The sequence below is a fragment of the Osmia lignaria genome, chromosome 16, assembly GCF_051020975.1.
Source record: "Osmia lignaria lignaria isolate PbOS001 chromosome 16, iyOsmLign1, whole genome shotgun sequence".
NCBI classification, from domain to species: Eukaryota; Metazoa; Arthropoda; class Insecta; order Hymenoptera; family Megachilidae; genus Osmia; species Osmia lignaria.
In genome coordinates, this window is record NC_135047.1 from 314,152 (window position 1) to 316,891 (window position 2,740).

The 2,740-nt window shown below is 40.5% G+C and overlaps 1 long non-coding RNA gene across 1 annotated transcript; it reads left to right on the forward strand.

The window, feature by feature from the left end:
- Positions 1–207: 207 nt before the first annotated feature.
- On the forward strand, positions 208–1,798 carry LOC117600862 (uncharacterized). Its single transcript, XR_013063631.1, has 3 exons — positions 208–446; positions 517–590; positions 672–1,798. It is a non-coding gene; the product is annotated as an uncharacterized LOC117600862 (long non-coding RNA).
- Positions 1,799–2,740: the final 942 nt, after the last annotated feature.

A 2,740-nucleotide genomic window follows, 5' to 3' on the forward strand; every position in this document is an offset into this window, starting at 1 on the left:
AATATAAATAATCGCCTACAACTTTTAAACTATTTAACTATACCTGTTTTCACGAGAGAGCATAACTGCGAAACGACCAGTTTTCGTTCTTTCGTGCGCATCTTCGCCCTGATGGGTCATACTCCCACTCCCATACGCTTGCGCACAGCGTCGCTGAGGCGCCTCCACGCGGTGCATCTACGCGAAAGCGCATCATTTGGAGTGTGTATCGGGTAGCAACAGCATCTTTTGTCGTATATTTTGTATTTCATATTTCTTATTTTATTGTATTGGGTTTATTTTATATTTTTTATTTTATTGTATTGGGTTTATTTTCTATTTTCTATTTCTTATTTAATCGTATTGTGTTTATTTTATATTTTCTATTTCTTATTTAATCGTATTGTGTTCATTTTCTATTTTCTATTGTCTACCGAGTCTCCACCAAGGAGAAATCCTTCGGGAAGGTAAGCTCGCGTTATGAATATATATAATATATGTGGTTTAGTCATGTGTACAGAACTGTTCTTTTTGTAGTTCGTTGGATCTGGCCAACGAATGATGATCATTAATTTGTACAAAAATTTGAAGATGGAACACCCAGAATTGAGGTATGTAAAAGTATTGGTAGACATAGACATAAATACCCATAATCCAGCGTAATAATTTTTTTCTTTCTGCCGCCCTTACAGGTATAGGCTCCTCGTGAAATTAATTTCGCAAAAACTTGGAATTGGAGAACTGACAATTTCCAAAACTATCGCCGAGTTTAAAGCCACGGAAGATGTGAGCTCGCCCAATAAGAGAAAAATACGCTGCAATGTTTTAGAAAAAACGTCGGAGAGCGATATTCTTGTGATACGCAGGAAGGTGCACGAATTTTGGTTAAACAAGGAAATTCCGAACGTGAGGAAAATTTTAACTCGCGTAAATGAAGACGCGAATTTACCACCCTTCACATACTCGTCTCTATACCGGCTGTTGAAACGGATGGAGTTTAAATATATTGTTCGTGGGCGCAATAGCGCCATGATTGATAAGGAGTACATGGTGTCGTGGCGCCAAAAATATGTACATGCAATACAAAACTATGTATAGGCGAATGTTAGGCGAAAACTTTGGGTGGATACATCCGTCACCAGTCCCAAAAATGCAGCTGAGAGGGGTCTCACAACAGGTATACCGCCACCGGCAAATAAAGGAAAGAGGCTAATAGTAACCCACATCGGGTCAACAGATGGGTTTGTACCCGAAGGCCTCCTCTGTTTCGAGTCGAAAAAAATACTGCAGACTACCACGACGAAATGAACGGCGATACATTTTTCGATTGGTTTAGAACTTTTGTGCCCATGCTACGAGATGGGGCAGTTATTGTAATGGACAATGCCCCCTACCACAGCGTTAAAATTGAGAAATACCCCAACATGAGTTGGAAGAAAAATGATATCATTTCATAGCTGGTGGGTAAGGGGGAAAAGGTACAGCCCCATTATGTAAAAGCACAATTATTGGATCTCACGCGCAAATATAAGCGTGAAAATAATTATGTTATTGATGAATATGCCAAACTACATGGCCATGAAGTATTACGCCTTCCCCCTTACCATTGCGAACTAAACCCCATCGAATTAGCATGGGCAAGCATTAAAGATTACGTGAGAGCGCGAAATACAAGTTACAAACTATCTGACGTCAAGACACTACTAATTCAAGCCATCGAAAATGTATCGGCCGAGTCGTGGCAGAATTTTATTCGCCATACGATAGAAGAGGAGAATAGGGTACGTCGACTCGACAATATTACAGATAGCATTTTGGATGAAGGTGATGAGTGGGAGCACCCATTCGAATCCGACAGCGAGATAGACAGCAACGTGTAACGACCCGCTAAGAAGACCCAGCACCTTTTTCATTTCGTTTTTATTATTATAATTTATTTTTAGTACAAAATGGTTAATTTAATTTTTATGTTTAATAGAGTTTATAAAAAAAAAAATAATTAGTTTAATTTGTATTATATTTCTTATAATAAATAATTTTCATTAATCGATAATATAGTCTGATTGAATAAGTCGATAAGCGATTAGTCGGTAAGTCGGTCGGTAAGTAGATTATCGATAAATGATCGACAAACGAATGCATACGCGCCAGCGCAACCCCGATGATCTCGCGGTGGGGTGAGATTCTAGAGTAGGGTGATCGCGTAGACTAAGGAGCAGGGGTGCTCGGCCGTCACGTGATGGGGAATTCCAGAAATTCAGAGGAACCCTATAATAAAAAAAACGCTAAGTCAGCAGAATCTGACTATAAATAGAGGCGTTCCACGCAGAGTCAGATGAGATCTTCCCTGGCTTCGGTCAGATGCAGACAATACTCTGGAAGTAGAGGAAAAGCTTGCGCTGAATTGCTTAGGCAACTATAGAGCGCGAGATTAGCTCTATCCTTCTCTTTCAGTAGCGACGTACGAGAGTTCGGATCTGTGGACACCCTACTCATGGTACGCAACGTGTTGAACACGTGCTAATACTAAGCCACACGTTCAAGTGTAAAGAGCTAGCGAGGAGCGGAGCTCCTTGAGCAGGCCTGTATTAGCATAGCTCTGGCTAGACCAGAAACCGATTGCGACCTGTAGGTATAGTCCGCTCGTGTCCGAAGGTATCATACAAGCTACTAGAATATAGTTTTCCAGTACTTAGTGTAACTTGGCAAATTGTACAGAGTATTGGCTGTATTCGAAGATCAAGTCGCGTTATTACTTTGT